Here is a 26,702-nt window from a genome sequence, read left to right as displayed (position 1 = left end):
GTATTATCTCACCATCATCTCTACACGTAGACCAAATCAAAGCTGCTTAAGCTATTGGTCTAAAAATGTCTTGGTACTGTTGGCAGAGTTAGTCTTTATCACGTCAAAAAGTTATGGTTCCAGGAGAAGTAGTGGGCTTGTCCAAACAATGAATTTTCTGCAAAAGACATCTGTATCCCTGGCAAACCCAGGAGTGATTGGTAACTGGTAGGACAGTGGTTGTAATGTGTGTGTTTAGCTCTGTTGCGCTTATTGGCTGCACATGTGAGCTTTAGTTTGCTCCCCAGGGAGTTGAGTGGTATCATATTAGGTCCAATGACCAGGGGTAATAATAATTGTAAAGCGCCTTGAGCACATGCACTTGTGGATATGTGCGCTATATAAGAACCCAATATTATTATTAGTATTATTAATTTGCGAATATAGTGCAAAAAAAATGGTTCCTGGTTCCTGAAAATTTGTTGATCAACATAATTCACAGGACATCGCTCTGGCCAATAGAACGGATACATCAAATTTAAGCCTCAACAAATCTTTCCACAATGACTTATCAGTTAAATCTTCAGCATAAAGCGCCCAAGAATACACGTGAAGGATTTTAAAATATCATAAATCTTTGCTGTATTAATTTTCGTTTTAAAGATCAATTTTACATGCAAAGGGTGATACTTTTCTCCTTATTTTTCACCAAGTACGCTCCTTTTCGGGAACTCTTCCGATAAATGATAATAACCTAAAATTGGCAAGTTTCCTTGTATCATCAAACATTTTCCAAGCGATATTAAACTATTGCTAATTCGTTTGTTTGTATTAGAACTTTTGTGTTTATGAGAAAGTACCTCTACTGCTCTACTGCTTTTGCTACGATTGGGCTTCATTTCTACTATAAAGTCAAATGCCATCAAAATATAGTAACTGTTTCTTAATTTATGGTTCACCACTAGTTAAGTAACGAAAGCCACATAGCAAGGCAATAAACGTCAATTTATCCGTAACTAAAAAACAATGAGAATAAATCAGATGAAGCTGCTGTGTATCTGTGTATATATTCGCTGTTCAAAACTAAAAACATTTTCGTAAACAATATTTACGAGATTCAATAACAACTCATCAAATATAAAAATTCATTTCCATGTACCTCTCTTTATCTGTAAATTAATCAACTAAACCCGACATGTCCTAAATCCACCTTGTCCAATGATAAGCCATTTCAATCTCCTTCCACAAACAAAGTCGTTGATATGCCAACTCGATAGTAGTTTTCGAGTTTGCCACACAAACAACTAAGGCTGGTAAGCTGTAAGTGCCATAATAACTTGTGTCCAATTTACTAGCTCAAGGGGGCGCTTCACCCAACGCACCTTATTTTGCTCAAAATCACTTGTTTGCAAATATTCATTCAGTTTAACTCATATGTTAACCCAAGATTAAAATATTGCTTTGGTTCACCTTTTAGCTTGTCAAGCAGTCGTATGTTGTGTGATGAAGAAGTGTAAATTTATGAAAATATATGCAAATCCCTCCATTTACTGACATTTATTTTTCTCCAAATTTCAAGGTTTCCAAAGAATTTAACTTCACTCTGGCTGGGTCATTGATTTTTTCAATTTTTATATTTTGTTCTTTCAATGCTATGTAACAAAACGACTATTTTGTTTCTGTTTACCAATAAAGTTCTTACATTTTGAATAAGAAGGCATTTTAATTCTGTTAATCATGTTTTCAATCACTTTGTGTGTGTGTGTGTGTGTGTGTGTCAGTCTTTCAACCCGTAAGGATAGACAGATGCAAAATAAAATAGTCGTTTTTTCTAGATATACTCTTGTTTCAAGTGCAATATTACATTTAAGGAAATAGTGTCAACTTTTTGACTTGAATAAATTTTTATCATTAATACTAAAATTGAGTTTTTTACCCCAAATATACACCCCTTTATCTTTCCAGTTAACTATTGCTCCCATACTATTGCTACCATACTAGACTTTCAGTTTTTCTCCTCGTCTGTAGTCCATACGAGCTTATCAGTGTCCATAAGGAAATATGTATTATTCGTATAGACGTTTATCATGCAAAACATATTGAACGGGCCACTAGGAATAAAATGCGAATTATTGTCAATGCAATTATGCAGTGATGATACACTGATTTAAGGTTCTTTTTTTACATATTCAATGCGTATAGTTTTTTACATTAGCGTAACAACAGTTGTCAGATTCGAATTTTTTGAATCTGATGAACTATCAAACCTATATCATTCCATTTTAATTTAATTGTAGTTACTAATTAAGATGGTGTTGCACGAAACAAGGCGAATGTTTCCTAAAATCGTTTTTTTGTAAAGATTCGTTCAATTTTTATTGATTGTTTACCCAAGATGAAACACCCTTTGGGTTCACCACATAGCAGAACAAGCTGTCGTAAGTTCGGGGAGAAAGAATTGTAAATAATGCAAACATATGCAAATAACCCAATTTCCTAGCTTCTTTTTTTCTCCCATTTTTAATTAACTGTAATCGAAGTGGCTCAAATTTTCCGAAATTTTCAGATGATGCTCAGTCTTTAAGTGAACAATAGACGCTGTTTATTGGTATTTTATGCGGGAACGATGCTTAGTGCGGGGGATCGAGGCTAGCCATGTGCAGGATTCATATTGTAGCAGCGGTCATTACAAGACCCACACCTTCCCGCCAGTGCGTTTCTTATGTAAGAATGTTTTTGAAATGACACAAGAAGGCGCCCTGGACTATTCGTTCACCAAATTGTGTGAAAAGAAACGCCTGACAAAGGACACGATAGACAAGTTGGTAACGAAAGAAATAAGTATGACAGAAGTCCTGAGCACCATACAGGAACAAGATATCGTTACCCTGGCGCTGCCGCTGGGCCAGCGTAGCCTTCTGAGACGAGCAGTACAAGAGCTCGCATCCAAACTACAAGCCGAAAATAAGAGAGAAAAGCTAGAGAGTGTCGGGAAGAAAGGGACGGAAACGCCTGTTACGACGAAATCATTGGCCAAAGACAAACTACTGAACGAAACAAAATGGCAATGCAATTGTGACATTTTGAATAAGAGGCATTTCCAATTTTATTCATCATGATTTTAATAACCTTTTTGAAATGTCAGTCTTTCAACCCCTGTCCTATACGAATGAGAATAAATAATGCAAAAACAATATTTGTTCATTCGTATATATGCTCTATTTTAAATGAGATATCAAATTTTAAGAGTACTAACACGTTTTTGACTTTAATTTATATTCATAATTAATACCAAAATTCAACTGTTTACCCGAAATATATACCCCTTCATCCTTCGAGTATGTATTGCTACCATACCAAAACTTAAGACTCTCTGCTCGTTCAAAATGTAATAGTACGAGGGGCTTTCCATGTCATCAGTAATAAGAAATTGTGCTTTCAATAAAGCTTGTTGGTTGAATGTAACGCCCTCTTAATCTATTTTCATATGCCATCTTTACCCACTGATACAAAAGGACAAGAGGTCCAAGTTATCATATAAAAATACCCGCAGATTGTCAAAACAGAAAAGCCCAGGGATATTCTCACTTTGGAAAATTGCGATAAGGACATCGAGCTAGTGTCAATTGAGACGGCATGGCACCAATACGATACGTTGATGGCGTGGCTCTGAATTTGTTTGGGTTTTGTTGACTTTTGTGTCATTGCTGCAAGTTTATTCTCCGTTATACTCTCACACAGTGAGGCTACCCACAATTCTCCATGTCCGTACACGCGGAGATTACTCACTGAACTGAAGCAAATTTCGTCTGTACATAGAACAGCTCGGTCAATATTTCAAAATTCTGGGACCATAGTTTTGATAATCATAATTCTCTAATTTTTCACTGTGAATGATAAGAAGATCAACCCCTTTTCCGCAGAGGAGATAGCAATTTTGTGATTTTGTCAACATAGATTTTTGACAGCCATATGCAATCTTTTCAATGAAACTAAGGGAAATAAGTTGCATCTGTGTTGGCAAAAGAAAGGGTATTGTTTTTTTTTGAATGTTTTTAACAAAGGAAATCAACATGTTTGGCAGATGGCATGATTAGACCATCTTAGTTGCTGATAACTTTACCTTGACAAGTGTACAATTTTTAGCACCTTCAAACATCGAATTCTTATTCAATTTACTCCTGAATTTTAAACATTATCAATCATTTTGGAACATAGTTTCAACCAATAATCCTTAAATTAAAATCTAAGTTTCAAATTGTTCAGAAACTGATAAAATTGAAGAAGCTTTTAGCAAATAATGTCTGAGCACACAAATCAAGGGGATTTGTGGGTAGTCTCACTTACTGTGTCAAACACACGTACATGCTTACCAGTCTGGTGAAACGTCAATTGTACATCGCAAGATGTTCAAATCACAGGGTCATCGAGCATTGTCAGTCATAACAAGAGTTTAAATTTAAAAAATTAATAAATTTATGAGTATGAGTACTTTTGATATAAAATATTTCTGCCATTATTGTATACTTACACAAGTACCCTACCGCACTCAAATATTGAATGATGATCGGTTTCCGTTCCAAATTCGCGCATTTGTATTACGGACTCAGTTATAATTAACTTTATGATTACTAATATTCTTGATAAAAATCAATATTTCTGTCAGACTCTCTAAACAGTAAATAATAGGCCGAGACACACGTGTGACCGCGCATCAAGTTACTCAGCAATGCTGTTACAGTGTAAATATATTGACCATATTTCTTAGGGTCTGTGCTACAGCTGCGTGAATTTGGCATAAATACTGATCGTCATTTAATAGGATTTGAGTGCTGTAGGGTACATTTGAAGGTAAACAAATATATAAATATATAAACGTATAAAAATGCGTGCGATATGAAAAATTTATCGCCAATCGTGTCAATTGTCAGAAAAGCGACGGCCGCTTCCCGTCGCGAATTGACATATAATGACATCAGAACGCGCAAAGCAACATGCGTACTAGTACATGCCCAACAGAGCCTTTGTGTACGAATGGAACGTTTGCGAATAGCAACGCGCGTAGTAACCATAATCAAGGTGGTTCAGAAAACCGCGCGATTGCCGATTTGAGCACCGGGCGGGCCGGGGAGTGATACGTTAAAAAAATGCGTGGATGTGAGGGCGCTTTCCCACATAGCTTTACACAGTCACGTGAATGTAGATGTATGATAATACTTTAACTCAAAGAGCTTTAAAATTGTCCAATAAGACGTCGATCAGAAGAAAATTGTAAAATTTGAGAGTCCGAATATCTGTCCCTGAGGCCTATTCTACTACTCTCTGTTTCCGAGAAACTGACGACATCCTTGCAATTGTAAGGTATACAAATCCACTCAAAGCAATGAATAATGTTTAAACTTGCATACTGAAATTGTTGACTGACAAATAAGGGAAAAACCAGGTGCATCGAAACCACAGTAACAAATTTAGGCCAATAAAAATAAAAAATTGTTTCTCATCCTCGCGCACGTCAATTCAGACCCGCCGCATCGACTGTTTCTGCTAATGATGAAATAAAATGAAAAAAAAAATAAATGAATAAATAAATAAACGCTAAAATACGCTACGATAGTGCATAACACAGTGCTTTATAAAACAGAACTGTAAACAAAATAACTGGCACTAACATTCCATTCAAAACTGTACACATATGTCACTGTTATATTAAGCTATCATAATTGTACATTGCTGCACTAAAAGTCACACCGCAGAACTGCTGCTATACAAAAATACTAAATCAAAACTGCTTTGCATTTATCTCTGCGTGTATTACTCAGTTGTTTTCATGTTTTTGCATGTTCTTGTTGGTTGAAGAATAAAAAAAATAGAAGAAAAAACCCGCGTCACCGCATCATTTCTGCAATATATCTAGGATGAGAAACAAACTGTTTATTTTGCTTGGCCTTATAGGTTGGAAGTCCACCTTCGTAACGGTAATTTATTGCAACGGGTTGTTAAAATTACACAGTGCTGACAAGTTTATTTGTTTTATTCGTCCACATCAATGAAAGAATTTGATAAAGCGATAGACAGAAGAGAAGGGTAAATAAGAAAAATGAAAAAAAAATTAAAACTTTAGTTCCCTGGATTATTACAGTTTTATATTCTACTGGGTAACAGAAGTGTTACTATTGGCTTGAGCTTATGGCAGTCTGTACAATATTTGAGTCAGTTCAGTCGAATCCGAACTTATCACAACTTCAAATCAACTTTTGCCCGAGTTAATATAAACTCACCTGCACCTCTTGCTTATCACTGTCGTGGAGTGAGTGAGTATCAAAATAAATATAATATATATCACGTTTCACTGGTTCAAAAGTTTCAGACTTGGGAAGCTAAACATTATACGGTAAACTGAAGTTTTTAGCTAATCTTATGATTGAAAAACAGCCAGGTTGAGGAAACCACGATAACAGATAACCGCCTGACAATATGAAATTTTAACTAGTTTACGTCAATTACAGAGGCGGTAAATTAGTTGTTGTAACTTACCGAAAGTGTGTTCACAGTAAGCGTTCTTCCGTCAGTTTGCATATATCCATTGTTTAGTTTCCGTGTAAAATCATAGCGGAAAAAAAACCAAACGTTTTGACTCGGAGCTGGTTGTGTCAGGGCATTTCAGAGTACTTTTTACCCAGATTCTCCACAAAATCTAGATCTGCTCTGACATGTTTAGCGCTATCGACACTAGTTGCATGCTACTCGTCAAGAGGGAATGCAACAGAGTGCGTTGAAGCAGACATACTCGCAAACGATCCAACTTGGTTATGACAGCATTTTATTGACAAGCCACCCTAGCCCTCGCAAAATAAAAATTTTGATAACGTCTTTTGCATGATATTGAGGCAAATAGGCATTCGATTTGTCTAAACGATAAACATTGAACACCGATGCATTGCGATTTGCACAAACAGATTGTTCGAAGGCGGTGACACTTTAGTGCTATCGGTTATAACCGGTGAGTTAATTAGTCTGGTTCCCTGACCCATTTTCCCTGGTAGAGGGCGTGGGGAAAAATAGGGTCAGGTACCGGGTAGCCATCTTGAACAGAATTTTGTTCAAGATGGCGGAGGTTAGTCACCTGACAGAACATGCTACAACAAATATGGCTGCTACCATAAAAACGCCGGTCAAAATTCGACTGGATCAGAATTATGTTCAAACACTGGTATCCGAACCAAAAACATTGGCACACGAGACGGGAAACATAAACTGAAAGGATTAATCCAGAAGAACGGGGAAATACAGGTGATTGAAGGCTTGCTGTGATATCGCAGTAGTACTTGTGGCGTGTATCGAACGCGCTAGGGTCATTGAGGTCATCGCCGACTGTGGTGTGACCCCAATGACCCGAGCACGTTCGATACACGCCACAAGTACTGCTGCGATATCACAGCTAATTGAAAGCAAACTTTGTTGGAACTGTGAACGACGATTGATTTCGATGGATAGAATAGTGTCCGAATTTCGTGAAAAATGCCAGGCATCATGTCGACGTTCTAAAAGTATCAAGAGGTGTGCTAAATCACAGTGGCTAAATCATGGAGGTAGAAAGTCTTTCTTTCTACCTCCACGGCTTTGTGGTACAAACAAGAAGTTGGTGTCAAGTGAGCCTGAAAGTGCGAAACCCGAGAAACATGAGAAAAAGTTACAAGTGTTACTTTCATCCAATCACAGCTTGTTTTATTTTAACCCAATAGCGTCCATGTTTTCATTTGCCGGTACCTGACCCTATTTTTCCCCACGCCCTCTACCAGGGAAAATGGGTCAGGGAACCAGACTAGTGAGTTAATATGCAAAAGAACCTGCCTACTGTTTCATTCAGAACTAAAGTGTCTAACGTAATTAAAATGTGGCCCATCGGCAGTTGCTGATACCTTAGTGTGAAGCTTTGTTCTTCGTAGATGCGATCTTACAAGATGTTATTTTGTTGCTGAGAATCATGTATTGGATATATGCACGTTTACCGGTTAAACGTACAGGAGGAAAATAAATTATATATGTCAGTCCTTTAGTGTAAGTTTCTTTTAAGCAGTTCGCTCGTTCGACAGCACAACTAATGAACTCTCAAAACAGAACAGTCACAGCCCATGTTATGAACACTTACATTAATGATTAACTATGGCACAATAAATCACGCCCCATTTAGTCTCATTCACAATGTTTAAACGTACCCTGTTCATGATGAATGTTGTTTCATTTCAACATGACGTAACGCAACAAAATGTTACACTCAGCGCGAGACTTTTTAAATCTTCAAACTGATCAGGCAACAAAGCTGTTCGTGCGAAGAGCTGTCTGTAAGAGTTTTCTTGGTGGGTGACTAGTATTTTTGGTGGAGCGTCATGTCAGTTGGCAACTAACTGGAGAGGGATAGTAGTGGTTAGGCAATTTTTTCTATTTTAATACCCCTGCTTTGATTCAAGCATCTTCCTGTCAGTAGCAATTTCGAAGTATGGTTCGGTTTCTTTTGGAGTTTGCCGATTAGATGGTTGGGGATGTATGGTAAAAGATTGCTGTAGGGACTTTGTCTTTTAGATAGGGCGGTGGGGAGTTTTCTGTTTCCCGGAGAAAGACGTATGTAGCGCGGGATTTTCCTATAGCGACAGGTCGAATCTTTAAAATCTTAGTGGGAGGACAGTGACGGAACTGGCTATTATTTCCATCCAAATTTAATCTTGCTCGAAACTTTGCTCGATGGGCCACACTTGCCACACATAAATGTAAAACAATATTTCAAATCGGCAGGTTATCAGCCCCTACCAAGAGCCTAATGTGCCCTATCAAATCAAACTAGCACTGTATAATATTGCACACGCGAACGCCAAAGGTCAGCACTTATTCTTATCAACATAACGCGACACAGTTTATTGAAATCACCGTATATCTGCCCCAGTAGAATGTTACAGACCGCGTAGAGGCGTAAGAGGAGGGGAGCGGAGAGAGCGTCCTCGAGCGACGGATCTTTCCGTCTAACTCTGCACGGCAACAGATTCCATAGTCCGCATTTTGTGATATACTAGCATTATAAATCCAGTGTCCTAGAGAGCTCGACAGGACTTCGAACTTTGTCACATTGAACTTTGTAACAAATTAAACACAAGAATATACCAAGACAAATTCTTGTCATGCTACGATCAAAGTTTCAAGTTGGTTTGAATTTGCAACACGAAGAGAAAGAAAGAGAGACAGAGAGAGACTCAGTATTAAACCTATAGGGCACTGAATGACGGAACGCAATATCATCCTCGTTACCTGTTTTATAAGCATATCTCACAACTCACAGATCAGAAACAAATCAAAATATTCTCTCTCTCTCTCTCTCTCTCTCTCTCTCTCTCTCTCTCTCTCTCTCTCTGAATTATTTGTTCTGTAAGTCTTCAGGAATGATCTGAATCGGATTGGTTCAAATGATAACGAAATTTGCATTAAAGATATAATGTTGGTAAATTTTCTGTATTCTTGGTGTACATGTACTTGCCTGATACCGGCTTGTCCTCTACCTCATGAAGTTTATATCTACCTTCTTAAGATTTTCTTTTTCGAATTTGCGCAAATGCTAATAAACTTGTACAAATATTGATATTTGAGAATTTTTTCATGTGGTCTTCTCTTCGTTCGTTTTGATCCAAGTTCTTATCAACACGGCATTTCCAATTTGGTTGGAACTCACAACATACGGCAGCCAGTCACCTAGCGGAGAAGCAACAGACAGAACCACTCGGCAAAATCCCCACTCTCAAAAAAGAATGGTTCAATAGCCGAGCTAAAGCTGTTACAATTTTTCTGACCGCGACCACTCACTCCACACTGCTGCAGCGTAGAGCACTCGCACGAACATACTCGCTATCACACATAGCACACAAACTTTATCATGATCAACAGGTCGCTACACTGGCTCCCAGTTGTTCTTCAATTTTCGTCACTTTTGGAGTGATTTGACGGAAAAGTGGTTTATGGTCGATAGCTGTTGGTACATGGATTACTCTTGATCACTTTTCTTATCTGTAAGTCTCTGCGGTCTTGCTACATTTCGTCAGTTGTTTTTTCGTCGAGCAGTACTTTCGCCCATTTTGCTTTGGCGGGAACTCCATTGTCTCAGCTCCAATTGCATCATAACACAGAATGCCTGGACAAAAGAGATCTGACAAGACTGATGTCCCAGTCGAAGTCGAACAGAGAATCAAGGACAAGTACATGGCGAAGGTAAATATGATGTCAATGAATGAACTAAAGTCTTTCTGCAAATGGCCTCTTGTTGAGGAAATGAACAGTAATATGACCGAACTTTTACCGAAGGTTTCAGCTAATAAAATCAGATCTACCTGCCATTACATTGGTAATGCTGTCAACAACCGCGCTCAAGTTCGCATGAATGACTCTAACAGAAAACAAGCAACGTCCCCAAAATCCATCTTGGACCTCGTTACTTCACCCATCCAGTCACTGATGAAAAGTTTTAGCTATTCGGAACACGGCCGATCTGAGAACGACTTTACAACGGCTGAACTTAGCCCAGGCTCTTCCGACACCCAAGTGAAACATCCTAGCAAGAAAACTCGTAAATCAAAGAAGAAACGAAATGCTCAAAAGAAACCTTCCGTACAGTCAGAGACAGCCACTGTGAAATATTGTATCGAAAACTGTCGTCTGAATGGCTCTGGTGAAGGTGATATGATACGATGTAGCCTATGCTACAAATGGTTTCACCTCCATTGTATGAATGTCCCCAGTGAAGAAGCAAACCGTTATTTTTGGCCCTGCAATGACTGCAGGCTGATATCGCAAAACATCAATATTCTCAGAGGTGAAGTTACAGAATTACAAAAGACGAACGCTAAACTTCTGTCTCTGTACTCCTCGTGTACTCAAGAAAACACCAACCTGATGGAAAAACTGTTTGTACTTCGCCAAGAGAATGCAGAGCTAAAACTGCGTCTTCAAGATATGGATAATGCTTCACCTATTCAAACTCGGGAAGTTTCTACGGCAACAACATGCTCATCTACACAAACCGATGATGTTGTACACCAAGTACGTAATGCAGATGAATGAGACCAATGTCCCGTCCAAAAAGACACTCTACTCATTGGTGATTCTTTACTGCGATTAATATCGCCTTCTAACCAATGAGCTGCTGTTCAATCGATATCCGGTGCCACCGTCAGTGATATTTACACCAAACTTGCAAACCATAACAACAACTTCGAAGAAATCATTCTCCAAGTCGGGACAAATGATATCAACAACGGTAAGTCAACAGGCGATGTAGTTTCCAGCTATGAGAACTTGATAAAACTTGCAAACTCCAAATCGAATGACCACGTTAAAGTACTGAGCATTCCTCCTCGGACGGACAACCCAAATCTACAAATATGTATTGATGATGTCAACTCTGCTCTTGAACGGCTTTGTCAGGGAGAAAACACTACCTTTGTTAACAACGACAACACCTTTAAATTCCGAGACAACACTATTGACACCTCTGCGCTTTACCGTGACGGTACTCATCTGAGTGTTAAGGGTCTGCACCGAATGCTTCTGAATGCACATCTGAGCCAGATATATTCGGTGGATAAACGTACGAACCGTTTCAGCAGCAACCATTGGTTTAATCAATCATCGCAGTATCAACGACGTAACGTCAACACAGCAGGCCCGATGGCTCGACCTGGAAATCGACGAGTGAATTATACGAACCAGTGGAATCACTCGAACAGCAATGTCACCGATGGATACACCAATCGCCGAAGTTCATAGAGACAGTCACATCCACAGTGTTTCGAGTGTGGAAAATTTGGCCATGTGAGATCGAGATGTCCTTTCCGACAGGATAACGTCCAGAATCGGTTCAACCAAATCAGATGTCACAACTGCGGCGAACAGGGCCATACTGCCAGAGTGTGTAAACATGGTGAAGAAATTCGCTGTTGGACTTGTCGAGAACCTGGCCATAAATCAAGGCGATGTTTTCGTGCCTAGGAACTCGGCCAAGTCAAAGGTCAAAGGTCTACGCATCGGCTTCTGGAATGTTCAGCATATTACTAACAAGATCGACGAACTCAGGTTATTGCTTTCTCACGTGAACAAGCCTTTTGACATTTTGATTTTAGGTGAAACGTTTCACTCTGAATCTCACCAAGACCTTGACTTTATTGTGTCGGGGTATGATTTGCAAAGAAAAGACAGGATTTCTGGAGCGGGCGGGGGTCTTCTTGCATATATCAACTCTGACATTTCCTGTATCCGAAGAACAGATTTAGAACTTAGTACTCTTGAAATTATCATTATTGAAATTTCTGTGAAAAATGCACGCCCTCTTCTTGTTATCGACCGCCCAGCTCAACACTGTCTGTTGATAAAGATATTGAATCTGTGATAGAATCAGCGTATTTTGAAAACAAAGAAATCATTGTCTTAGGGGATTTTAACATAAATATTCTTACTCCAATGGGGAAGAAACACAATGTTCATAAAGCAATGGAATCTCTGAATTTCGAGCAACTTATCACTGTTCCCACTCGTCCATCCTCCGGTACTCTTCTTGACCATATCTATGTAACCTGTCCAATGAATATTGCGCATGTGTGCGTTCCCAAAGTTGGTACTTCCGATCACTATCCCATGTGTGTTGTGAGGCGTTTTCATGCCAGTGACATTACTACCGGTTCTCATATTTCTATAAAATGCAGACAGTTTGGTAATTTTTCCACACATAATTTTATTTGTGATTTGTATGCTTCCCATTGGCCACATCTCTCTGAGATACATGATGTGAATGAACTCATTGATAAGTGGATCAATTGTTTCAACAAGGTATGTGACACGCATGCTCCTTTTGTTGAGAGACGTGTGAAAAGATTCAGACAGCCGCCATGGTTCACTCCGGACATTCTTGATCTCATTCATGTCCGGGATTATCATCTTGTTAAGGCTACCCGATCCAAGTCTCGCAATGATTGGCTACTTTATAGATCTTTAAGAAATAGAGTTGTACACAGTATTTCCTATGCAAAACGTCAGCACTATCGTGACATTTTCAGGAACAATTCTAGAAATCCGTCTATTATTTGGCGTTGTATAAATGATATTCTCTCTCATGATAATTCTCGTTCACAAAGTCCCTGTATTTTGTATAAGGATGAAAAGCTAACCAATGATAAGAATATTGCTAGGGTTTTCAATGCGTATTCTACAGGTATTGTTAATAAGTATCATTCCAGTCTCAATGCTTCACCTGACATGGGTCTTATTGATAACTGGGTTAGTTCAAAAATTGGTGCTACCATGGCCATTTTTAAGATTCCTCTGATTTCTGTTAATTTTGTCACAGAGCAGCTTTCTATACTAAGTGAATGTAAATCAGCTGGTTACGACAATGTCTCTCCCAAACTCTTGAAAATTGGTGTTTCTTGTATTGCAGAAACTGTTACAGAAATGTTTAATTTGTCAATTACCAGTGGCACTTTTCCCAACTATTTCAAATGTGCTAAAGTAGTTCCGATTCATAAGGGAGGATCTAAGAGTGATGTAAACAACTATAGGCCTATCTCACTTCTGCCTGTTCTCTCTAAAATACTAGAAAAACATGTTTATATTAGTCTGTACAATTTTATGCATTCAAACGATCTTTTTGTCAGCTCGCAATCTGGTTTTAGACAATATCACTCTTGTCACACTGCTTTAGTCAAGTTAACTGACCAGCTTTTACAGAATATGGATCAAGGGTTGTATAGTGGTGTATTGTTTTTAGATTTATGTAAAGCTTTTGATCTTGTTGATCAAAACATTTTGCTGAGAAACTTTCTGTTTACAGGCTTTCTGATTTGTCACTAAAGTGGTTTCAATCATACCTTACAGGAAGAAGCCAATTTGTTAGCTATTTAGGTGTACACTCCGATATTTTGTCGATTACGTGTGGTTTACCTCAGGGGTCCATTTTGGGTCCACTTCTGTTTTTGATCTTCATTAATGATCTTCCCCTTTGCCTCAACATGGGAAGCTTAGATATGTTTGCCGATGACCAAACTTTGTGTGTTTCTGGAATTGACATTGAACAAGTCGAGGGGAGACTGAATGGAGATCTCGTGCCAATCTCAAACTGGGTTCATAACAGTAGCATGGCAATTAACACCACTAAAACAAAATATATGATTGTTGCGTCTCGCCCCAAAATTTATCACTTAGCCGACTCTGATATTTCATTTCACATTCAGATCAATGATACTCTCATTGACAGTGTTGCTGTTCACAAACTACTTAGTGTTCAATTAGACAACATTTTATGCTGGGATGACCACATAGATAATTTGTGCAAGACTTTGTCTGCAAGAATTGGTGTTATAAGACGACTACGCCCCTTTTCTCAAAGGAGTGTTCTTTTGCTAGTTTATAACGCTTTGTTCTTGTCTGTAATTGACTATTGTTGTATTGTTTGGGCTAGTACGTCTAAGACCAATCTCCAAAGATTGTACAAACTCTAGAAAAGGGCTGGTAAGGTAATTCTCGGAGTTGACACGACTTTTCCTTCTCGAACAGTTTTTGTTAGTTTGCACTGGTTGCCCATAGATTTACGTATTGAATACTTTACAGCTGTTATGACTTTCAAAGCTTTAAATGGTCTCGCACCAAGCTATATTAGTGATCTATTCCAACCTCTCTCAGAAATGGATCGTTTAAATACTCGTAGTTCTAGTAATGGTAACCTTTACCCGCCAATGTTTAGGACAGGTATGGGTCAAAGATCATTTGTATATCGAGCTACTAAAATCTGGAATTCCATTCCCCCAACTATCCGTGACTGTGAAGCCTTGTCGACGTTTAAATCAACAATGCATTGTTATCTTTTCATGAAATATTGTAATGAAGACTTAGACTAGCCTATTTTTCCTTTGTCTTCGACATCTTCTATTCGTCTATTCCATACGTTTTTGTTTGTTCGATGATTTGTTTGTGTATTTTGCCTCTCTTTTCACGAGGGCTCTGATGGAAATTACAATTACTTTACTGTAATCAGATTACCCTCTTTAAATAAAGTGTAATAATAATAATCATCATCAAAGCAATGAATAGGATCAAGCATTTATTAAGAAAAAATTTAGAATAAAAAAAATCAGCATAAATAGAAGGAGAATGGTATCTCACTGTCTCTCAAAGGTTGCTTTTAAGCCTCTGTGCGTTTCGTGAACATATTTTCAAATAAGTCCCAGTCGAGGTTCTCGCCCCATTCGCGCTTACTTGTCCCACACCTATACATACGATGGGTATTTTCATTCGCTTTTAAGATAGACGTAGTCGGATGTTGAGTACATGATGTCTTTGTTTGAAGTCTACATAAAGAAGACCTCAAAGATGATCAAGTTCACTAACAAGAAATCTTCAATAAAATGTATAAAACAGACAGAAGCAGATGAGAATCATTGAAGAATGAGATTCCATCTTGATGCAATTGAAAGCTATAAACGATGTACATGATCAACCGGAACCGAATCCCCATTCTGATTACCCAGATTAGTTCCTTATAGTCTGTATCCTCTGGGTTCTCATACTTCTCATTCTTCGTGGTTGCCATTAGTGGCGCTCAATTTTGTAACTTGATCACACAGTGTGCAAAATTTGCAATGTGAAGATCTGGAGATAGTTAAAAATAAATATAAAGAGATGTTAGACACTGACAGAAGTGAACAAAATTTATTATCGGAATTATATATTCTCCAAAGGCTTCAAAATGAGTGCATCCAAGCAGCATAGTAGAAAATCATATCTATTATACATCAGATGATCCAGATTAAGGGGAAGAATATTGAATGCATTTTGCAAAGACATAAACCTAATATTTGATTGGAAAATGATATCATAAACTCCATCATGCATGCCCTTTGCATGCGATCTGTGTATGCATTAGTATTGCCCTACATTTATACCTAGTAATGTTGTTCCATTGTGATCCCATTTCTTCACACTTTGCACGTCTAACACTTTTGAAGCATAGGCACACCATAGGAATACACATACACACATTACACAGCATACCTGTGGAACAAGCAGACAAACGTGTTAATGTACTCCTGACCTTTCAGTGATATGATTCGATTTTTAGTTCATACTGAGGTTTTGTTTCTGTGACTTCCTTTTTACCAGTAGTACTAGAAGATAAGTGTACATAGTTTCAGTCATACAAGTAAAAGCAAGCCGAGTCCTCACAGACGGTTTACAGAATAGATTTGAACAAGAGAAACAATTATTATGCAGCATTTTAAATTAATCACAGCAATTCGGTATTACTGTCCAACAATTCTGATATATACAGCCATATATTTCAGTTAACACAATTATTTTCAATTATTAGACACTGCTGATGTTAGAGATACACTATTAAGTATAAATTCCGGGTTACAAAACTCGATGCAAACCTCAATGTGATGTTTGCGTTTACAACAATATTCAACACATGCTGCCATCACTGAGTCTGAGGTGACCTTGAATAGTGTGTTAATGGATTTGTAAAGATGCATATATGTAAATAAGAAATCAATCCTCCCTGGCTGAAATACCATTATCTCAAAGTTTGACAATAATTAATCCTTAACAAAATATTGATATCCTTACAAATTTCCATTAAAATAGTTGGAGCATGGATATGTCTATTACTGATTACTGTGTTATCTTAGCATCAAGTTATCAGTGCATCACAAGTGATTTTCCTTAAATGATCTTCAAATAGGTATATGAATATCTTAAAAGTGGCAAAGAGGTGGTAACACGTATCAAAATTAGTAGAACCTTTTGTTAGCTGCAAGCATTGTTTGAACAATTACCTGCAGTAATTACCATCATTGAGCGTTAGAGGGACACAGTTGAACTGCAATGACTGTAGAAAAACTCATAGAGGAGTGCAAGGTTGTACAGATATCATTACAGCAGATGTTCAATCTACAAAAGAGCCAGTAGTGGTGATGCCAAGTGGCTGACAGCAGTGACCTCCAGCCCAAATGTCTTAAAGAAAACCATGAACAACTTGTCTTCAGTGGTTCATGCAATTAAGCCATTTAGCTTCGATGAAATAAGGCAAGCTAAATATGAAACCCTGGCAATCAGTCAGTTGATTGCACTTAGTGTCCCTGGACATTGCCAAACCTCTGACGAAAGACGTGGAGGAGTGTACAAAACAAGAGTGTTAATGCAAAAGTTGCATTACCTTATCACTAGCAAGGATGGACCACTGTGCAGCAACCACAGAACAGAGCACAGCTGATCCTGCCTGAGAAATACCGACAGCAGGTCTACAAAGGACTTCTTAATGAAATGAGTTAACTGGGTGTAGAGCATGTGGTAAACATGGGAAAGAGAACAATTCTACCGGTCCTATATGCAGCAAGACATTGGGTGCTACATTAAAAAAAGCAACAAAAGTGAACAAAACAAAAGAGACGAAATATTTTACCAGGGCTCCACTTAAGAGTGTAGTTACTATATCGACCTTTGAATTGGTATATAAGGATTTTCTACACTTGATTTGCTAGAGCATACACGAAGATGTAAATAGTTGGAAACCGAAGCAGAGGAGACTATGACTATACTATGACTTCATTATATTGTGTGGATTCCCAACCACACTTCAATATGATCAGGGAAGGGAGTTTGGGAATCGTCTATTCAGGCGTCTTCATCAACAAGGGGATATTTAAGCATCTAGGACAACGCCATACGAGAAAAGGACAGTGTGAAAAGATAAACCAGGCCATCCTGGCAATGCTGAAAAACCAAAAGAGAGGGACAGTTAAACTCACTGGACAGACAATGTAAACAAACTAGCTTACAACTGCATGAGAAATTTGGTCACAGGGCACTTGCAATTCTATTTGTTGTTTGAGAGACACATAAATCTGCCTGTTAACTTACTGTTCAACGTACAGCCAACAACACTGCAATACAGCCACCAAAGCTATGTGTAACAGTGGCAGCAAGGCATGAAAGAAGCACATGATCTGTCATTATGATTAAGACTGATGACTATGTTGCAGAGGAAGGCAACTGTCACCCCTTCGCTCACACCCTGAATCAACATTTCCAGCAAGAACACCGTGTAAGACCATTTAGTGTTTGCAATGCACGCACGCTATTACTGTAACGATGGGGAGGGCTATTGTTTATAAAAAAATATACCTACTGTATAAAATGATGCACCTGATGTCACATAGACATTTTTGAAGTCATACTGATCTCTGCTTTTAAGTACACAAAATTAATTTATATGATACTGAATTATCACGGGGAAGGGGCAATCGTCTTTTCTAAAATATACCTAACCTTTAAAGGGATACTATTGAAGTCATGCACAGTTTTTAAGTCATACTAGTTGATGCCATTTAATTCTTCAAGTTAGATATAAAAATAAAGATTAGTGCTCTGAAAGAGTTGTTAAGTGGCAGGGCTAAGGTTTGGAAAACATACCTATCCCAGAATTGCGGGAAAGATTTGATGTAATATCGATGTTTTTAAGTCATGCTGATTCCTTTCAGTGAATACTTCAAGTTGGATATAAAAGTACAAGACTAGGGTCTGGAACAGAATTAACAAGGGCTAGGGCTAGTGCTTTTCAAGGATATACCTCCAATTCATAGGGACGATTTTGAAGTCATAGTATTTGCTGATATTTAACACTTCAAGCGGCATGAAATCATAGCGTGGAACAGAACTAAGAAGGTTAACGGATTGTGTTTTATTCCAAACATACATTTCCTATAGAAGGATGCTTGTTGCTTGATAAGAGCAACTTCGAGGTCATAGCTGTAACTGCTGTTTAATAATTCAAGTAAGATATAAATTAAAGATTAAGGTTACTTGTAGAATACAATAATTTGCTTAAATTAGACAAAATAAGTTGGATGTAGCAGTGGGAGCCCACTAGTTTAATCATCAGAATTATCCAGGGGTAGTTTGAGATCATAGGGAGACTTAAGAGTCAAATATATTTTTCAATTTTATACTAAATGTTTGACAAAGCATGGGCATGTACATTAATACTATTCGTAACTGACACTTTACAGGCCACCTGGCACTTTTTTAAAGTCACACACACTTCAATAACTTAAAGTACTAGGATATAGCAGTGATAGCATATAACCATCAGACTTACCTGGAGACACTTTGACGTCATTGGGACACTTTTAGAGTAATTTGTATTATTTTCAATTCAATACTAAATGTTAGACAAAGCAGTGGTAGGATGACATAATGCTATTAGTAACTGACACTTTACAGGTCACTGGTACATTATTAAAGTCAAACACATTCCCTCAATTATGTACACTATGTGGATATAGCAGGGAATATATAACCCTCTGAATTATTCGGGGACACTTTCGCCTCATAATCTTCAATTCAATACTAAATGTTGAAAAGGAAGTATACCATATTCCTATTAGTAATTGACACTTTACAGGTCACCAAGCGCATATTTCAGTCCAAACACATTCCTTCAATTATGTTATAGTAGTTGGATATAGCAGTGGGATACAGGAAGACTTCGTGCCATTGGAACACTGTCAGGGTCAAAGACGTTTTTTAAAATCAATGTCAGTTTTTATAATAGCGTGCTCATAAAATATTGAGCATAATAAGCCATAGGTATGATCGATAAATAGCAGAGGTCTGTCACAATATGTACACTCAGTATTGACATTTTCTAATTCAAGAAATTCATTAAATATACAAATAAGCTCATATTACAATGTCTTGCTGATTTAAACTTACAAAATTAGTGGACCTGACTACATTCAAAGAATGGCAGAGGTTTGAAAAAATCGGTGAACTTAATGGTTATTTATGGCATACTTACAGAGGTTCATTAAGTATCTGATAGAGATATTAATAAGAATCTCTTGTTCATAAACGTAACAAACAGAAGTAGACTTATTTTTTGGTCAATACATGACAGAGGTCCAGTCAAAACCGATGGTCTCAGTATTGATATAGAGCCAAATTACAATTTTTTTTAAAAAATGCAAATGAGCTACTAATTAGAATGTCTTGCTTATAAAACGTACATCATAAGTCGACCTACGAGTATGATCAATATTTTTTTTGGGTCTCGTCATAATCGGTGCACTCGGTATTGATGTAGGACCCAATCATAGAAATTCATTAAATATGCAAATGATCTTACAATATGTATTTCAGTAACCTGAATTGACCCTGAAACAAATTGCCGATCCTGGACATTTTTCGCATTTTCAAAAACGTTCGCTGTTACGATTTGATAGAGTTTTCATAAGGTTAGATCTGTTAATACAATACAGTTTACAGTTCAACCTGTAAATCGCATTGAAATGTTAAGCATTTCAAAAGTCAACACAGTCTAAAAATGTATAATTCCTATGTTTGTTGACAACAGAATTGAAGTCTTGAAGTCAAGCATGATTGAAGGGTCATGAAATTTCAGGCGTGCCTTGAGGTAGGGTCACCATTTTTTGAGCAACTATTAAAAGCAAAGATGCGGTCGATATAGTGCTTCGTCCAAAATATCAAAATATCCATTTGGCGATGTAGTAAAAACGCTGCATCAGTTTGAAAAACACCAGCCCTCCGCCCCCCTGTAATTTCTGTCCAGACCATTATCTATATTTAACTATTTTTGGTTTGCCGTTGTTCATGCAAATGTCGCAAGTCTATATCTGTTTCTCTGTCAATCTGTCAAACTATCTGTGGGTCTGTCTTCACAACGACGACGAGTTTAAGTTTTGTTTTATTTATTCTACTCTGTTTGCGTCTGTCCGTCGCTTTCTGAATATTTCAGTTGGCTATCTATCATCTGCATCTTTTAAAACTCTTTGTTGTCTGTTCATTTTTGCTTGTCTCCCTTTTCCTACATTGCCCCTATCATCATCATATGGATACTACTGAAATATGGCAAATGCCTTACCAATTGCTCGGGTGTCATTTACCTGGAGAGCCGGCCAAACGTGCGGTCTGCTATATTAGGTTCGTCTGGGGTGCGTTGCGGTTGGTTAATAGACCTTTTCCTGGTTATCCCACAATGCATTGCAGTGGCTATATCAAATACCGTATGTACACTCAAAACAAGGAAAACATACTGATTTGTGTTGTATGACGGATTGTTATAGAAAAGTGACACGAATGTGCAATGCCAAATAATGCCCTATGTATATTCTAACCGTCAGCGACGAAAATATAGGTCAGGCCATAGATTTCTATGAGTAACATACCCTGCGTGTATCCAAAGGCTAAAAAGTTCTATGCGTAACGTACGCTTTGTACACCCTGACGCGCACTGCATCATGGAACCGGCAAAAGAACTATACAGAGGCGTACACAGATAAACGGTATTTTAGCGGTATTCATGCGATTTGATTTGCAGTTGCAGAAACAGACAGACTGAAAAGCATCGCCACAGTTTATGACAATCATCCGATATTGTTCGCCAGTGAGAGTAACTTCCGAGGTGAAAGGTTAAAGGTAATTCTAGTTATGTGTAATGCTATCAATTGACAAAATGGCGAATGCTATCTGAGTCTATGAGTCGACACCTACATGCAAATGTGGTAAGTAATATGGATTTTTTGTCAATTTGTCGTTTCGAGTTCACGATTCAGACGGTAGTGGGATGTTGAGTATATAATTGGTTATGTTGTACAAAGTGGAATGCGTCATTAAGGTGTCAGTGTCGGGTCACACTACATATTTTTAGATCGGTTAAATGAAAACAACGATTTTAACGCATACTGTAAGAATTTTCTGTTTTTCATTGACCGTAAATATGACTAAAACTATGATACAAGTCATAGAGCAAATTATGTCAAACTGTCATCAGCATGAGTCGATTTTTTGGCAGAGGAGGAACCGAACTGGACTCTTCCGCAACACCTCGCTGGATATTCACTAGTGATAGCCATTACGCTCATTGTGCAAAGCGACGACGCACAAAACAAATGAACGGAGAGCTCAAGAGCTTTAGACCTTCTACGTTTTTAAATAAAAAAATATTGATTACAAAATCATGTATCAAAATTTCCTGTGTCGAAAGACTTTGCCGAAAGTTTGTTCACAATTCATCTATACCTACTTGGCGCATTTCTGGGCAAAAACGTAATGAGACTATATTCAAGGCAATATCATGTTATTAACCATTAAAAACTATAATGTATTATAATAGAGTAACCTCCTTGTGGAAAGTTTGGTGGCTCTGAAACGGGCCGTTTGGTTTGGTGGCTCTTACCCTACACCAAACGATGGCCTGAGTACGGTAAGCCCGTCAAACTGTATCATGAAATGCAAGAAGGCTAAAGTGTCATATGCAGAATTATTCTCCGAAGCATTACTTTCAACTTTCTCGATTATTAAAACCTGTGAAATATGAGCAAAGACATCTAAATAGCTTTCGAGATGGTCATCGCTTAATCACAAGTTTAACTTGAATGTAGGACACAGAGTGCAAAGAGTTGAAGGTACTCTGGAGGTACCTGTGTTTTGTCCTAAATGATATAAATGTGTATTTGAAAAGAATTTATGGCGATTTTGAAACTGCTACATTTCTTTGATTAACTTGTAATTGGCAATGACATAGTCCCAGCTTGTAATTGAGAATTTATCAGTGGAAGTAACTAAACTGATATGATGCACATACAGTACAAAAAGAAATGAGCGCGCCAACAACCTGTCCGTTACAGATGCCCATATTGGATTCTACTGTGAACAAGTAGACGTTAGTATGAATGGCACAGGGTTATGTTCTCTAATCGAGTAGAATAGAATTAGGTATGTCATGTACTTGCTCCTGAGATGTCAATATTCAACTAATCTGCAAAAAACTTGTCAAGCCATGCCTGAGTAATGAGTGTTGGCAAGAGAAAATCAGAACGCCAGATCTGGACCAAAATGCCTCTGCGCTCATTACAGAAGGGATTTACTATGATTAGCTAGTTATACTTCTAAATGCCTTTCTTGACTATTAAATATTTGTATGATCAACATCTGCAACAAGTGTCATCAGATCCAGTGCAGCCATCATAATATCATCATATCGCTGTTGTTATGTATATATGGTTTGATATTGTTTGGTTTGAGCTGCAAGAAGGAGACGAAAGGGCCTTTCTACGTGTATTTCAAACGAGAATGAAAGATTGTTATAGGCAGGCATGGTTATTTGCTATGAAACAATCTCCCAGACTGCAGACTCATGGAAACTTTAAATCATTATTGCAACCAGAGCTGTATTATCTTCTTGAACAGTGACGAAACGTTTGATTTGATTTGATTTTGCTGAAGTGGAGTCTCACTTCAGCAATTCAAACAGGCTGTCGAGTAAAACCAGTCATCCGAGATGAGCAGAAAGTTTGTACATTGTGTTTAAACAAAATACATCATTTGTAAAAGATTAATGTCTCCTTCCTTCATATGAGCAGTCATAGTCATCATTTTACTGAAAGTGAATCGAACCTAATTTCAATTTTACAACTTTGGGATTTAAGAATATTCAAATTACATGTTCCATACAGGAACTTTGATGATGCAAACCGTTCTATTTTTAATGGATTTCTGAACATTTGAAGTGAAAACTGTGTTAAAGAAGCATGTAATAAAAACATTATAGCCCAAACAAGGACCCCTCGAGGCAGATGACCATTTGCTCTCCTGAAGTCGGGCAAACGGTCACACAACCTCGAGCGTATAGTCCCTTGTTTAAGCAATAATATATAACATTGATCTAAAAAGAGAATATATGAGGTAATGAAGGACCATGATTTACATGCATACCTGCACACAGGTCAACACGCACATGTGTACTAATTATAACGACAAATCAACTTATCCAAAACCCAACTGTCCAAAAAAATCACGGTCATACCAACAGTAACCTCATCTCAGCATCACGCGTACCCTGACAAAGCAAAATCCATTTTGGCGGGCGCTATAACATTGAACGCCTGACCATAACCGGTAAGGTTGTTATTTAAACTTGAAGGGATGGCGAAATTTGTTTACATAGAATATTTTTTGCCGCTGGTTTGCTGTTCATTCGATATCGTTGCGCAGCTCTTTGAATCCTATACAAATGTTGTTTGTCTCTGTAAACTTGTAATGCGCACGCGCGGGACTAACGATGAATTATTGGTCAAAAATACCGAACCGTTACGTACGCCCTCTTATCGGCCGAGGGTGTTGGTGGATTCGTTGACCTGAGGCTCGTCCAGGGTAAGTCTTATATCTGGCTGTGGGTAAGGCTCTGTACTAAAAATAGTTGATGACAGAGGGCTTTCCATTAAGACTTGAGTTTAATTGTCAAGGTGCGAAAATCAAATGACGAAAGCCCCCTTCGCTAACACAATAAATTATTGAAAATCAAATTAAATGGTTGTTGTAATTCAATATTGTTTTTAGTGTACATGCAATTTTTCGTTCAATCTCCTGAAAAAAAACACTGTCGGCAGAGTATGGTGCATAATAGATTAACCCCTGTCACTTTGCTTTTATCGGCAGATGTTACTGGCTGGCCTAATACGATCTACGTAACAGCCTACAACTAACGCGACAGTCTGCTGGATTTTATTCCTCTAATGTATTCTGATGTTCATATGCAAAGAGACTTGGAGCAAGTCTAGGTGCCTAAGTGAAGGGAAAAAATATCAAAATATCGTTTTCACTGACAGTGTACCTTACTGCATATGTCGATAGACTTTGAACTTTTAACCGCACAGGTTGATCGAAACAGAACCACACCCTACCCTTAGCACAATGAGTCTAGTTTGCTCCGTCGTGTTTGAAGCCATCGGCCGTTATAATTGTGACTTTGTAACAGACCGAGTACAGCCTTACCAACAACATTCCTTTGACTTACTCAATGATCAGTGTCACCTTGAAAACAATGTCACATATTATTTTTCACTGCGTCAAAAGTTTTAAACTTGAAAACATAAACATTACATTGAGGAACTGAAATTTTCAACAATGCCATGATTGGTGACAGTTAGGTTTGCAGTAGCAGAAATAAGACAACCACTGGACAATTCAAAAAAATACAAGTTAAATACGTCAATGAGGCGGTGAAGAAGTAAGTTCAACTCACCATTCTCGTTGGAGATCAAACGCCGAAAGTGGGTACGCAGCGTACAGTTTCAGCATTCTCTATTTCATTTTTAAGTTTCCGTGATAAAATTGTCGTGGAAAAAGTTAACTTTGTGACGCAGAGTCACTGCTGTCTGAGTCACATCATTTGAGGAATTTCCGGTTCCGTCATGAAATAGTTTCGGACTTTTTCAGTACTTTAACTAGCTGCATATAGCCGACGATGCAACAGAGCGTGCGACAACAGAACAGCACATGGAAACAAGTGGTGGATTGACAACACTTGTGACATACGCCTCTTAGGGAGCCGTCATTATTTTCGGCCTGGGGGTCGGAGGAATTTCATCGGAAACTCTGAAATTTCGAGTAAACACCACCCCGACAAACTATGATTAATTTGAGTAACCCCTGTCTAAAACAGAAATTTGGACTGCCCCCCCCCCCACGACTTAGAAAAGTTAAACATCAACAGTGTATTTGTATAATTAACAAAAATACAGTAATAGTAAAGATCTTTCAAATCCTGGCTTACGCTGCTAGATTATCATCGGTTATCTCATGACAGTTGAAAAAGGTTAAAGTAACAAAAAACTAAGTCACAAGGAAATATAGATACGAAAGCTCACGCTATAACCAGTATACAGCCGCATACAGTTTTGTTTCATTTGGATGGGCATCATGACAAGGTTTTCACTAGGATATCTGGCAGGGCAGAATTCAAAAGTACAGGGTGGAGAATACAGAGAATAGGCGAGAGGCTGAGGGGGAAACTGCCTTAGGGAGTGTACCCTCTCTTGCTTGGAAAAAAAGCAGAAATTGATGTGTGCAACGGCGCGGTCTGGTGCAATCTTATAGGTGTTTTAAAATTACTTTTTTTACTAAGTAAAACTGCAAGAACACCCCGAGGGGAGAGCACGAGAGGGGGTATCCCCCTCTCGCGAGAAATTGATGTGTTAAATGGTGCAATCTTATAGGTGTATCAATTAATTTTGCACCAAACATTGAGCGACCCCCTCCTTTCTCTCCACATTTTGAGCAACCCCCTTGTAGCTTTCAATTTTAGTAAACTCCCCTCAGATTCCTCCGACCCTAGGCCGTAAATAATGACAGCTCCCTTTTTGATCTATTTTCAAGGATGCACAATCGTAAGGTTGCGTAAACACTTGATGACGTCTTCCCAATTGTGGTCAGGTCGCAAGTTCCGCGAAGGGCATTGAAAACCAGTCGACCCGAAAAACAAAAATAGCAATACATTGTGATTTGCATTGGCACATTGTTCGTTTGCGTGGCCACATTGTTTTGTGGTATTGGCACATCAGTCACGTGTGTCACCTCTAGCTAGTGTCGCGGCTTTAAAACCGCCCGTCAACAGCAACTGTTGAGCAGCAAATTGGCAAAATGTTGACAAAAGGTACTGCTTAACATAGTAGCTGCTGCACAACTAGAGGGTTCGTAGTTTATGTGCTATCGCGGAAACCCGGTCAGAATTGTCTTTACGCAGAGATAAATGTCAAGAATGTGCCCACCCTAGTAATCAGAACTAAATTTTCCTAAAGAATTAAATTGTTTTGGCCTACTGCTCTGTTCACCAAGAATGG

General features: G+C 38.2%; 1 long non-coding RNA gene across 1 annotated transcript; it reads right to left on the bottom strand.

The window, feature by feature from the left end:
- Window positions 1–15,090: 15,090 nt before the first annotated feature.
- Window positions 15,091–25,431, bottom strand: LOC139114904 (uncharacterized). Its single transcript, XR_011547992.1, has 3 exons — window positions 25,106–25,431; window positions 15,945–16,053; window positions 15,091–15,651 (listed from the first exon to the last, which is right to left on the bottom strand). It is a non-coding gene; the product is annotated as an uncharacterized lncRNA (long non-coding RNA).
- Between the last annotated feature and the right edge of the window lie 1,271 nt (window positions 25,432–26,702).

The sequence above is a fragment of the Ptychodera flava genome, chromosome 16 (assembly GCF_041260155.1).
Source record: "Ptychodera flava strain L36383 chromosome 16, AS_Pfla_20210202, whole genome shotgun sequence".
NCBI lineage: Eukaryota > Metazoa > Hemichordata > Enteropneusta > Ptychoderidae > Ptychodera > Ptychodera flava.
The sequence above is the reverse complement of the archived record's forward strand: the minus strand, read 5'-3'. Positions and strand labels throughout refer to the sequence as shown.